The sequence below is a fragment of the Lonchura striata genome, chromosome 6 (assembly GCF_050655825.1).
Source record: "Lonchura striata isolate lonStrDom1 chromosome 6, ASM5065582v1, whole genome shotgun sequence".
NCBI classification, from domain to species: domain Eukaryota; kingdom Metazoa; phylum Chordata; class Aves; order Passeriformes; family Estrildidae; genus Lonchura; species Lonchura striata.
Window position 1 is genome coordinate 40,838,161 of NC_140708.1, and position 13,513 is coordinate 40,851,673.

The 13,513-nt window shown below is 42.9% G+C and overlaps 1 protein-coding gene across 5 annotated transcripts in view; it reads left to right on the forward strand.

The window, feature by feature from the left end:
• INPP5A (inositol polyphosphate-5-phosphatase A) overlaps positions 1–13,513 on the forward strand; it is a 185,735-nt gene that overhangs the window by 126,398 nt on the left and 45,824 nt on the right. The window lies entirely within an intron of this gene.

Consider the following 13,513-nt stretch of genomic DNA (forward strand, 5'->3'; position numbering starts at 1 on the left):
AGGAACGTCCAACAAGTAACTAACATTGTGTGGTTGTGACTTTTGCCATCTCCTTATAGCTGACAGTGAATCAGAATCATTTCCTGCAGAGGAAGTGCTGCATTACCTTCCAACTCTGAGGAAAACCAAGAGGCATTTCCTAAATGTCCACGATAGAAATCCACACTTCAAACGTACAGGCAGTCATCAGTACAGACCTTTGTGCCTGTAGCATCTTGATGTGCAAGGGTGACTAGGAGATTTGTCTAAAGCCAAAACAATGTACTAAACATTTTGATTATGAGTTGAGATAACCTTGACCTGAATGCTAAGGCTCCAGGTAAGCTGGTGGCAGAAATAATGCCCAGATTGAAAACCAGTTTAATCTTATGGTTTTCGCACTTTAATTCTCTGAGGTACTGCAATGTCTTTTTGGTGTCCTTGAGGGTAGGCGTGTATCTTTTGAGCCGAAAGTTTTTATTTTGTAAGTGTAACTGTGGGAAATGTCCTGTGTGCCAAAGGCTGGCATCCCCCCATTCAGGTGCAGTGCTATTCTCCTTCCTTATATGATGAGTAGTCATCCATTGAAAAACTGGAGTTTGATGTTACAACATTTCATATGGAACTAGTAACTTCTTCTTGGACTCCTTTCTGTAGTGTAGTCAGTTAGCCAAGAAGCTTAAAGCATAGTTGAAATGAAAATCCAGTCACTAATTCAGAATATGCCGCTTCATGCTGCATATGTTAAGGGTTAAAACCTGTTTTGCTGCCCTGTGGCTGCCATAGTTATCATCTGTGTTCAGAAATCCCTTGATGGTGATCACTTCAAAGAGCTGTTATGCCTCTTCTCTTCACCAGTGGTGTGAGGGTATCATTGAGGATGTTGCTGCCTGAGAAGCCCTGTCAGTCACGCTGCAGCAGACTTACCTCCTGCACTCAGTACTGATGGAGGGGGCTCCAAGCTTTTCCTGACTCACATACTGCCAGCAGGCTGCAGGACTGAAGCTGCAGAGGGTGTTAGCTTTGGTACCAATAAATTAAAGTTTCTATGTTTATATCTGTCAGTTTCAAAATCATCCCCATCAAAAAAAACAGTGTCAGTAACCCCAAATGATGGAAACTGAGTGAGCTGCAGAGCAAGCAGGGTGAGCCCAGAGGTTTCTGAGCCTGACACAGTTCTCTTCGTTTTGGGAGTGTTTTACCCCTAGCAGTTTATGTTGCTGCATGTGAGCACAAAAGGTGTAATTGGAAGATGAATCAAATTCATTTTCTCATTCTTCCTACCTAAGATGTAAGCCTGTGTGAGTGTACAAAGCACTAGAATAATACAGATTTTCTATTGTTTTTTTTTGAGAAGTAACATAGCCCAGTAATCAGAACTTCACCCAGCCACTCTGCAATGTTAATTAAATATAATTGAAGTTGGTTCAGAAACTTCCAGTTTATACATGGACAGCTAAAGTCACAGTATGTTTGTTTTGGAGTGTTTTGTACTTGATGTAGTTTATAAATCTGTATGTCAGCAGACCCCAAGGCTGTAAGAAGCAGTTGTGTGATGTGCCTGGGATTGTCTCTAGGCACCGGGATGGTCCTGAGGGAGTAAGTAGTGTACAGCACTGGCAGCAAGGGCTGGCTCCTAGGTGACAGATCCCTTCCTAAAGTATAATTTGGAAGGACAGAGCTATAGGCCACCTCTAGAGGGAATTGCACTAGATAGGACTTGGTGGTCTGATGGTGTTTAAGATCCCAATCACCTCCTGAAGTAGCTTGTAAAGGGTGTGGCTCAAACGTGCGGTGGGCACAGCCGTGTACAGCTGGCAGAACAGGAACCAGAGCAGGCGGAGGTGCTTCTGTCCCAAAGGCTCAGTGCCAGCCCCAGGGTGAGCCTGTGCTCAGCTGGGAGCCTCCCACTGCAAAGGCTGTCCCAGTCCCTGCTGGTATTTAAACGTGTGCCCATGCAAATGGATATTAACTACTCTTCAGTATTCAGCAGTGGAGTTAATACTGGGAATTGTAAGGGTTAATCCATTGACCTGTCATCTTTGTGTATGATACTAAATTTATCTCTGCTTTTCTTGCTGACCTTTTGAATTCCCTCTTGAGACCACAGCTGCTGAATGCTTGAACACTGATATGCTATAAGCAACACTTGTGTAAATGCAGACTGTGCTTACATCAAACATAAAGAATAAAGTGTATTTGTAAATAACTTCCTAATTAAGCCATTTAAAGGGAGAATCTGAGAGCTGTTCAGAATGTAGAGTCCAGACCCTGATGTGCAGTGTCCTAAATCAGATGCAAAAAATGTTGTGCATATGAATTCATAGTTAATAGACTATAAATCATTAATATGTAATTTATTGAACACTTCTGGGAGCCTTAATTTAGAGTCACATTGATTTCCTTGCTAGGAAAATCTGCTTTCCTGTTATTGGAGTCATCCAGGGGGAGGTTGTCACTGGCACATGGGCAAGGCCAGGTGCTGTTGCTGAGGTAGCACCAGTGAATTTTCCAGGTGTGTTTGCTGCTCATGCCTGGCCTGCCTCGGCAGCATTGCTGGGGCCAGGTCCCAGCACATCCCACTGGGACTGTGAGCCAAGCTGGGGGGCCAGTCTCTTGCTTTGAGGACGGTGAATGCCAGTGATTATCATTGTAGAACATCCAGAAAATCTTCCATTGGAGTCCAGCCTTTTGGAGGAAACCACCCTGCTCCAGCCAGCAAAACTAACCCTTGTTGTTACAAAATGTGTTTAGTAAGGCAGTAACTGCAGAAGAAAGATCTACATTTCCTTGGATTTTGGTCACTCTAAGATGTGCTGTAAGACCTGAATCTTCTGTCTGACAGCCAGGTAAATTCACTTAATCCTATACTGGCAAAGGTGCCTGAGGATTTGTTGCTGTTTAAATTCAAAGTTTTGCTTACTGATTTCTTTATTTTAATGCTAGACTTTTTAAAGTGTTGCAGCATTCTGATTATTTGCCTACTGCTTTCACATACCTTCCAGCACCTCTATTCCCAGCACATATGAAAGTGTTTGCAACATGTTAAAAATGATGCAAACTTTTATATTGGTTCAACTATGAATTCTAGTCTATATCTATAGCTTCTCTGCAGTGTCACCAGTACAAGTATTTCACAGAAACATGAATTTGTGATGTTTCTTTGTGTTACAGCTCTCCTATAATTTTTTCAAAGGTTCTGCTCTCCCCTTTCAAAGCTAATAATACAGGTCACTGTAATCTTTGCACTTACTAGAAGTACACTGCAAAATTTATCATTGCATGTGTGACAAAGGTACTGTTTCTGTTTATGGAAAATTCAGTAGAAAGGAGATTTAATGAGGTGACTTCAAAGAAATCTGCAGTAGCAGTGAAACATACTGTAGGCTGAACTTGAAGAATATTCCAGAAATTTAATAATTATTATGAGTTAGTTTTTTGGTTCTTTAAAAGGCAATATGTTATGTGCCTGAAAGGTCTGAAATGAGACAACTTGGCTGCCACCTGAATAAACCAGGATATTAAAATCTCTGAACACATTAAGAGTAAGAAGAGGAGGTTGTGAGAACTGAGGAGGTCAGGTTACTTTTGTTTCAGGTGAGAAATTAGAGAAATGAAGTGACTGTGAGTGACCACATGGAAGGAGTAAGTTAATTCTCACTGCTGTGGTGGCTGTGGGGTTTCATGTTGTGATGAGTCCAAGGCCATTCTGATCTCCACTTTTAGCTCTTTTTTTAATGTAAACAGCTTAGTAGCATCTGTTACATTCTGTAAACTCCACGAACACTTGCTGGCGTGGTGTGGAAGCAGAATTGGTCCTGTGGCTTCTGGAGCTGTGGCAGAGCAGAGGGAGGGCTGTGACTGCTCCCGTTCAGTGTGTGAGGCTTCCCATGCATGGGCTGCCACCTGGGGCTGCCACCTGCAGGGCACCCTTTCCTCTTCTTCCTTGGAGAAGATGCTAAATAAAGAGAGATTTCCCATTCCAGCTGGCCCAGGCACTGTGCTGGAACTTGGAGCTGCTTCTCTCCTGTACCCTGCCCCAGCCCAAAGCATCTCAGCTCCCAGCTGTGGCTGTGCTTGTCCACAGCAGTATTTCTCTTTCTGTCTCAGTGAGCCAGTTTACCACTCTTGCTCTGTTTTAGTCACCATTCAACTGTTTTAGGTGGGTCTAGGCCAAGGAATAGTATTTTTTCAGTCAGCTGGTCATAGTAACAATCTGTATTTATCTCTGAGAATTACTTTAATATTTAAAGAAGTTATTCATTGAAACTCCATAATATGTCTTCCTCATGCAATACATCAATTTTAGGAAAGTATAAACAGGCTTGAGAAACTGGGCTTATTTTGACTGTTTGGGAGTAAAACCCTCTTTCTGAGACTGCTGATTCGAGAGTCTCTTAGAAAAGTACCTTGTACTTCCAAGAAAAAAAAATTTTAATTGTGTGCTACTCAGTCCCAAGAATGGCAGTTCAGTAATGGGTTTAGTTTGTCAGGCTTTAGGAAAAAGTCACATTAATCACAAAATCCATTTGTTCAAGGTAAACCATAGCTTTGCCTTGTATCCAGGAAAAAAAACATTATTTGTTAGGGTTGTTGGTAGCTTGGTAAACTGGAGAGGGATTAGGTGCATCGTATATGAAAATTTATAAAGGTAGCATCAGAAGTGGCGCGTCAGGATTCCAGACATTTTGGTCTACAAAAAGCTTTGAAGCTCTACCTGTGGGGGAAAAAAAAAAGTTATGTCCACGTCTTAAAAATCAGAATTAACCTTGTCCACCCACCCTGTGTGCTCCATGGGTTACAGCCAACCAGAATATTTCCTTTCTAGACTTCTGCCAAGCAGCCCTTTAATAAGCCAGGACTGGAATTGCTGATTAAATGTTTTTTAAAAGGTAATAAATGTTCATAAGAATTTACATGTCTGGCTCCATCATTCACTTGCACTGTGCCTCTCTGCCACCTCTGACTATGTGATTTTTATATTATCTGATAAAATAGGAGCAACTTCATTCTGGCATGACTTTTTAGCTCCCACTGTGTTGCTGATGCTGCAGTGAATCACATAATTTCCATTTGATCACACTGTCTTGGCACAATGTGGTCTTTCATTCTGAACAAGCCAGTGGGGGCATGGTATCCCTTTATCCAGCGTGCTCGTGCCAGCAGAAGGTGGAGGAGCACTCCTGGTTCTGCCACAGTGTGTACCTGCAAAATGGGCACCTCTTCCTCTGAGACATCACTCGCTCTTTTTTGAACAAACAGCTCTTGTTCAAAACAAAAGCTGATTAACCTCTTTTCACATCTGAATAATTGATTTAGATCTTACTCAAATCTGAACAAGTATTTTAAGTTGAACTTGTTTCATCCCGTGTATTGGACACAAACAAGGACCTTTGCAAACTCCAGCCAACAAATGATCCATTAGTAATTGTCATGAAAAAGATTAATAGTTAATTAGACAATTATCACTGATTTGAAAAGCTGATTCAAGTGAGGTAGTCAGGTGATGGATGGATGTAGAGAGTTAATTATCTCCTCCTTGGTGCAGATGTACTTCCCTGGACAGAAACAGGTCACCTGTCAGGATGAGGCTCTTGCTCTCCTCGTGCATTCAGGATACACCACCAACCACCTGGCTGTCCTGTCAAGTGCAAATATTTGTGTGTATGTATATATATTTTTTAATCTAAGTAATATTTGCAGAAGATGCTTTGAATGCATCAGGAAAAGGGCATGAAAGAATTGCACAGTCTTGTTACAAACACAGCAATATTTATTTTTTTTAAATTCTGATCAATTTTGCTTTGAGAAAGCAGTAAAGTTTCTTTGCATTAAAAATACTGACATGGCATATAAAACAAGTGTATGTAGTTGTGGGTGTACTCATTGTGTCTCCCTATTCCAAACCAAACCAGACGGTTAATTCCTGGGCAGTGATAACATGCAGGTGCCCACATATCCATTTGGGATATCAGGTGCAACCATTTAATTCATTTAATTCAGACCAACTGCTGAGCTCCTGCTCCATAGGGCTGGTAGTTTAAACTGTAACAGAGTCCCTCCCCTTCCTCCTGCCGTGAAGTGATACTAAGCCATTTTTGTAAGAGAAAAACCACATTGCTTTATTTCTGAGATAAACCAGCACATCATGAAATAACTCAATGGTTTACAAGTTTTAGATCATGTTTTCATTCCAGTTAGGAAAGCATGTAAAATCCTGGATTGGTTTTATAATCTCAAACAGTTTGCTGTAAATACCTTAATCTCATGCAGATTTTAATGTTTTTTACAAACTTGTTTGTTTCTAGGAAATGCTGGAAACAGCATCCTTTGTAAAAGGAAAGGGTAATAAAGATTTGTTAAATTAAAATGCATACAACTTCAGGTCTAATAAGGAGGGCTTTATTAATGTAGGTAAATCGCAGCAACACATCTGAGGCACCTGCTAAATGTTCATTATAAATTTCTCTCACAGACATTGTGATGAGTTTTATATTGTAGCCAGACTTATAAAAGCATGCAGATTACTTCCCTGAGGGACTGGATATATTTACTTAACAGTCTAGTTAATTGCAATTATTTATTTTCCAGTGATTGCAAATGGCCTCTGCGTTAAAGGTACATGTGGCTACTAGGAATTATTCAATTACCTCTCTTCTTAGTAGTCTAAGGCAAACCCGAGCTTGGATTCCCAGAGGCCAGACGGCAGTGTATTAACTCAATCTGCTCCACAGCTTTTGCTGGGGCCAAGCTCTGTAGCCATGAATCCTCTCAGCAGAGCAAGCTTGAGAAATGCTCATTACCCCGCAGCTGATTTTTTGACATCTTTCATTCCATACTGATGGTGCCACACGTATGGGCAAGATTCATAGGAGGTTAATTAAATCCGTCTTCAAAACAACGAGGGACCAATGAGCCGTATCCCCGTTGCAACAGTAAATTAAATGATGCAATTGTTTCTACTTCCATCACAGATAAGGGGAGAGATGAGTGAATGGATTGTTCTCAGCTGCTTCCTCTGGGGCCCCAGAGGGTCTCGGAGCATGTGGTCACAAACCTGCTTTTAATTTGCGGCTGCAGGGAGGGATGGCACTGCTATCAGCAGGCAGAGGTCCCGCACGGCGTCATCCTGTGGAGGATGACACGGTGCAAGCGGGGCCTCTCGGCGGCAGCGCCGAGCGGCTCCGGCAGCCCCAGATGCAAATTACCGACAACGCGGTGACAAAGCAGAACGGAAAAGATGATACGTTCATCAAACTTGGCGCTGCCTGGTCCGTAATTAAAACGTACACAAATTAAATACAATTATCTCGTGCTTTCTGATAGGGCTGGGCGTCATTAAGCTAATGAATTCCGCGGTCTGTGAGCCGGCCCCGCGCAGGGCGCGCTCGCTGCGCGGCAGCTGTGCCCGGGCTGGCAGCGGTGGGGCAGCGCCGTGCCCAGCCTCGCACCTGCCGGCCCTCACCTGCGGGCACCCAGCCCGATACCTGCGGGCAGGGAGGGCACGGAGCCGGGAGGCTCCTGCGGGTGAGCGGCTGTCGCCGGCGTGGGGTGCCTGTGAGCTCTTGGCACGGCGGTCCGCAGGGCACCTGCCGTGGGGTGCCTGTGAGCTCCTGGCACGGCGGTCCGCAGGGCACCTGCCGTGGGGTGCCTGTGAGCTCCTGGCACGGCGGTCCGCAGGGCACCTGCCGTGGGGTGCCTGTGAGCTCCTGGCACAGCGGTCCGCAGGGCACCTGGCAGCTTTCCCCGGGCTGGCAGTTCTAGAGGCCATGGCTCCATGCACATTGAAAAACGGGCTCAACAATGACTCGCAGTTGGTACAATCCTAATGCCAGGTGCAGGTAGCCACTGTGGCCTGCCCAGGTGCCACAGTGCTTGTCTGTCTGCAGGAGTCTGGTTGGTGTCTGCTGGATGACACTCGGAGGTGTGTTTGTTACTTTTGGACATGCCTGGGGTTTTGCCCCTGTATTGTGGGGAGCGTTGGAGTCACAAGGTGGGAAGCAGTTCATCCCATGGGGAGTGTTGGAGTCACAAGGTGGGAAGCAGTTCGTCCCGTGGGGAGCGTTGGAATCACAGTATGGGAAGCAGTTCTTCCCATGGAAAGCAGTTCATCCCATGGGGAGTGTTGGAATCACAGTATAGGAAGCAGTTCATCCCATGGGGAGTGTTGCACTCACAGTATGGGAAGCAGCTCATCCTGTGCTTACCTTCCAGCACTGCCAGCCAGCCCTTCTCAGGCAGGGCAAGGGGGCTCATGGGGCAGCAGGGACTGGGGCTGGAAAACCACACATATGACCAACCAGCAATACTAGCTGGACTTTAAAGTTGCTCTTGTCTAGGCAGGTATAGTCTAAATAATGTAGTGGAGTATTGCAACACATTATGTAAAAATCTGTGATAAGTATTTTAATAAAACCACTTGTTCATTGCTCTTTGCTTATATCTAGTGTAGAAACATCAAATGAGACAGCATATCACCTGGGAAGATGCTATAAAATCTCCCTTTTTAAGAATTATTTCATTTTAGAAGGAATAGATGTACCTACAAAAAGTGCATTTTTTTTACATTTCAGTTTATTGTTTAGTGTTGCTGCAATACAAAATTTTCACATCTATGTATGAATTATGCACTAGTATTTAGATCACTCACTGATGACCTAAAGCAAAGGGCAGGGGGAAGGAAAGATTTACACTCTGCATATTTGCAGTGTATTAAAAGTCTGTGAATACCTATTTTCATTGTCATACATGAAAGCCTAAAGGGAGTTTTTTCAAAAAAATTACACTCTGTATTAAATAATGATATTTTGCTTGCTTATCAGAAACAAAATTGGGTAGAAAGAATTTGGTAGCTATCTGAAAATCAAGGAACAGGATCATATTTGCCTCTATCATCAACACCTGTTGCAATGGCAAATTTTATTCTTGAGGAGGAGTTAGAAATACAGTGAGAGTTGATTAACTGAATGCACGAAATCTCTGGATATGTGTGCAGCTATGTTAAAACATTTAAAACATTTATTTATTTTACCTGAAAATAGTAAGCCCCAAAAGTTGTAGAAAAAAACACTAAGAAACCAAAATGTATATTTTGTTTAAAAAAACAACTTTATTTAGATTTGACCAGTGGTAAATGTGGTCAGCCTCAGGGAGAATGAACAAAGGTGATGCCTAAAGTATGTAAAGCTCATTTGTGGTGGGATATTGCATGGGCCAGGCAGCAAATGATGTTGGTAAGAGATACCAGTTGCTGTTTCATTAAATCATTTGGCTTGTAATGGAAATCTTGATCACATCTGTTTCTATTGCAGTTAAAGCCACCTTATCCAAAGTGTGCTTATCTGACCTGTGGTGGCAGATAGAGCCCCTCAGGCTCCGGGCTGGGGTTTGTGCCTGTCGCAGTGGTGCAGACCCCCCTGATCTCTCCTTCCCTCAGGCACAGGCGCTTCTTGCTGGCATCTCTGCCGTGAGGCTGGCAGCACAGAGGTGTTCAGAATATTGTTGGATTGTACCTTACAATGCAGGCATACATGTACATACATGTACTCCTCCTTGGCAGACAGATTTTCTATTTGTTCTCTTCTTCCAGCTTCTTCAGCCCTCTCTGCACTAACACAGGCAAATGGACCTGGTCCTCCTTTCACTGTAAATTAGCATAGATATCAGTATTAATTTTAAGAAAGCTCAGGAAACACACCCTGAACTGCTTGGCACCATGGAATAAGCACTTGCAGCCTGTTACTTTTCTCTCTTTCATGGTTCTTGATCTCACAGTTCTGTAGCAGAGAGGTAAGAAACAGGACAGCAGCTTCTGTTCCTCAACCCCTATGAGGAGAACTTTTACGCAGTGGTAATTCTGAAAAAAATTATACTGGATGCTGGTCTCCACTGTATTTTATCATGTACATTATTAAAGAAAACTTTGACTTTCTGATCTACATGATGTGTCCACAAATCTGCCTTTATTAGTTTTGATAATTCAGACAGTAATTTTACTTTTGTCAGAATAGGATTTCCTGTAATGTGTCAGTTTTTCCCAGTCCCAATTTGAGATGAGAATTTGACATTTCAAAGCAAAATATGCAAAGTGGCAATCTAGGAATCTCAAATCAGCTGTAATAATTGCTGTAACATCTAGGTTGCTCCTTCTTCAAGGAAAGAAAGATAAATCTTCCTGGCCCTTTATGTAGTCATGCAGCAATGGGTCACCTTTGCCTGCTACCACATGGCAAGAGGGGTTCTCCATGTCCTGCACTGCATGAAATACCTCTTAAATCTGCACCCTTACCAGGGACATCAAACTTGTTTCTTCTCACACAGAGGTCAGAAGAGTGGGAAGGGGGCAGGATGTTCTAGCAGTGACTGAGACATTACCTCCTGTGAAAATTTTATCATCCTATCTCCACCTTATTAAAGTCTAATCCTGAATTCTATCATTACTCCTTACACAAGAAGTGTGTTAGGATGTAATTTGCAGCTCTTTCAAGCTTTCACAAGGGTCATTAATGTGCAATATTTTAATATGTAAATCTGCTAAGGGGTTAAAACCAATTGTATGAAAAGAGATTATAGGATCTTTATCACATGTTGTTTATCTGATCAACAGTTAACAATTTAAGACAGTATTATGCTAGTAAAAAGAAGATTTGTTTCTGATACTGACATAAACATCCCCTCATAATAGTGGCTTTTCATTTACTGCGTTGCAATGTACCATAAGCTTAAAGGCACAACAGCTTCTTTGTGTGTCTCAATAATGCCTGTCCAGAGTGATGTCAGTCAATTTTTGACCTATACAGTCTGATGTTATTCTCAACGATCATGGAATAGATTTTTTTTTTTTTAATGAGTTAAGAGTATGCCAATAAAATCCTTGAAAATTATCATATTTCTTCATGGCATCTTCCTCTGGAAGAACATCCTATATTAGCACATAGACCTTTCTGTGAAGTTGCATTTCCTCTGGCTTCTGCTGGTTTTTGTTGATTTCTTTACAGCTGACTTTTCACACTTTCATGTAACTTGCCCTTTCAGTGGGACAAATAACCACTAACAGTTAAATAGCACTTTCTGGTAGAAGTAGGAAAAGAAACAGTATATTTGAAGCAGCCTCCTGGTAGGAGCAGATTCTGAGTTCAGCCTGTGTGGTGGCCCTCCTGGGGTTCCATGTAAAAAGTGTTTAACATGTGCTGCAAGGTGGGGAAGAAGGCTGTGGGGTGGGCCAGGTTCCTTTAGGGTGCACGGAATGCCTCGGGGGATCCCCTGTCCTGGCACAGCTGTGGGGGCACTCCCCATCCCCAGCCAGGCAGCGCCCCGACCCAGAATCACTGACAGATGGGCTCAGCCGCTGCTGCTTTCCTGTCATACAAGGGAGGAAGTCAGCTTCCTGGGGGAAAACATCTTCCTGAGCTCTCAGTGAAGCACATCTGCTCAGCCCTTGCCAGGCAGGAGCACAGGCTGAGGCCTCTGACCCCTGCCAGGTGCTTCAGTGCAGGGGGCTGTTCAGCAGCTGCGGATGATTCCCATCGCCTCCTGTCCAGCTCTGAGCACAGCACACAGCTCTCTGACAGGCAGAGGCTGCTGCCTTGCTCTCCAGCCTCAGGAAGTCTGGGCTGGATTAGGGTGCACTGCTGCTTGTTGCATCCAGCTCTGGTCCTCATGGTGTTCTGGCAAGCCTGCTGCGTGGCTCAGGTCCCCTTGCTCCCTTAGAGACAGGAAAGAAATGCACCTGCTGGTAAAACTCCTTATGGAAATCACGTTGTGCTTCTAAAATGCTGTTTCTAGATGATTTTTATTCATATAACCCTAATGGTTCCCTGAAAATTAAACCAGATGTAGTTTTTTGTTTGCTTTCAGCTGACTGCAGTGTAACTATGGTTCTGCCATTAAGCTTGCAGAACACAAACATAAGCTGAATTGAGGTGGACTTTAGTGTGGATCCTGTGCTTCCCTGCAGGTGTCATTTGGGGCTTTTTTAGTCATGGAGTCTCTGCAGTGCAGTCCCTGAGCTGCTCTTGGAGAAGCATCTCCAGACTTCAGCTGCACTGCTGTCTGTGTCTTCCCTTCAGCTGGAGCTAAGGGAGTGTCACAGGAGGTGGCACTGTGCCATCCTGTCATCACCTCCTTCAGAATAGAGTCAAGTGTGTGCTAAATGCTTGAGTGACAACAGCTGAACTTAAGCAAGCCCAAGGTCTAGAGTATGCAAGAGATTTAAATTAACATAGCCAAAGCGGGATGGAAATTTGGTTTTTTTTCTGTCTGCTGGGTATTTTACATTATGTAAAATGAATACTAGATGATAATTGCCAGTGTGGTATCTTGTATTGATTTAATTCAATAAGCAACTTCACCTCCACCTTTTGCATGCAGTTGCCTTAAAATATATGCATTATGAAGGCAGTGATTCAAAGTCTTTAGGAAATCAATACCCAGACAGGAGTCTGTTCTTCAAATATTGACAGCAGAATAACTCTAAGAAACAATGAGAAACAATAAAAGCAGGGTTAGACAAAATGAAGGCTGCAATTCTTCTGTTGTTATGCTGTGCAGAGGGCTCAAACTGCTGCCTGATGCTGCATATTATATGTGCTTCAGCAAACAGCTGACGCTGGCCCTTTGCTATCAAAATTTCTGGTGAAATCTCTGACCACGGAAATAAAAGCCAGTTTCTGCCCATGATTCATATACAGATGGCTGTTTCATCTGATGTTTTGCCAGTAACTCACACAGATTTCTTTCAGCTATGTGTGTGCACTGGGGAGATACACAAGGGTATATTTAGACTGTTAGTATTGTCCCCACTTTTGGTAATCTCTCTAGAACTAAATGGAATTTGCACTGAAGCTGGTGAATTACAGATCTTTAACTGATCGTATCTGTGTACTAGTTCATAGTGGGTTTTTGTAGTGGTAATTTTAAAATCCTATAATATAGGCAGTTCCATTTCCTCCACACTGAGTGTAGTTCTCAGAAGTTAATGTATGTCCTTGATGGAGTAAAATGTGCCAAGGTACTGCAAACTGCACTGGTTGCTCAGTTGATAGTAGTTCTGAAATCACATTGCTGTAGATCGTTCAGCACTGCAACTACAAGTAATACTACATTATTAGCACTCATGCAGAAGTCTCTGACAATAGTCCAGAAATTCAGACTAATATAAATTCTCTTTCCCTTTGATATGGAAGGCTTATGAAGGGTAGCTGTTTACAGTATTACCTGACTTGTAGATGTCATAGAAAGAGTCAGCAAGACTTATTTTTTGTTTCTATCCTTTATTTTTGCAGGTTTAACAAGTGCTGAATTTCACAAGTATTGTAGCCATAAAAGGTTCAAGAGCTTTGTTCACATCTAGAAGTTAAAAAATCATTAGGCTTTTCCCTGAATTTACTGGAAATTTCCTAAACTTGATATATTTATGTGTCATTTAAAAACGAAGGAAAGCTTTGAGCCACCAGTGCCTGAGTGATTTTTCCTGACAGATCAGTCAGGAGAAGGAATTTAAAGAGTAGGAATGCCCGTTTGTAATTGCCATCTG